This window comes from Myotis brandtii, unplaced genomic scaffold (genome assembly GCF_000412655.1).
Source record: "Myotis brandtii unplaced genomic scaffold, ASM41265v1 scaffold17, whole genome shotgun sequence".
In the NCBI taxonomy this organism is placed as follows: Eukaryota; Metazoa; Chordata; class Mammalia; order Chiroptera; family Vespertilionidae; genus Myotis; species Myotis brandtii.
In genome coordinates, this window is record NW_005356259.1 from 9,571,416 (window position 1) to 9,571,861 (window position 446).

At 65.5% G+C, this 446-nt stretch overlaps 1 protein-coding gene across 1 annotated transcript in view; it reads left to right on the forward strand.

Moving 5' to 3' along the window:
- Positions 1–52: 52 nt before the first annotated feature.
- HOXA3 (homeobox A3) overlaps positions 53–446 on the forward strand; it is a 45,858-nt gene continuing 45,464 nt past the window's right edge. The window contains exon 1 of the mRNA XM_005862968.2: positions 53–138. The gene's annotated coding sequence lies outside the window, so the exon portion shown is untranslated. The remainder of the gene's footprint in view (positions 139–446) is intronic.

Below are 446 nucleotides of genomic sequence, written 5' to 3' on the forward strand. Positions count from 1 at the left end.
CGGCGGCCTCTTTGCAACTCGCAACCTGGCTAATTTCCTGCGTCCTCTGGCTCCAGGAAAGAGGACGATTCGTCTCCCCGGGCTGCCCCAGCGACAGCTGTCAGAGGGGCAGGAGCTTCTGGGAGCCGCCATCTGAAGGTGAGACATGTGGGGAGACAGGAGCAAAGGTGGTGAGATGGCACCCAGCGCAGGCGGCCTGGGCGAGGGCACCCAGGGTGGCTTTGGAGAGGGGCATACTACCCGCCACCCACCCTCACCGGTTCACATCCGTCCCCTCACACACGACAGCTCCCCACCACACACACACACACACACACACACACACACACACACACACACACGCTCGCACTCCCTCCTCTCCTGGCTCCCGGTGGCAGCGGATGCCCGCCTTTCGCCAGTGGCACCGCGCCCTGGCACGGGCGCACAAGCCCCAGCTCCCTCCCTGC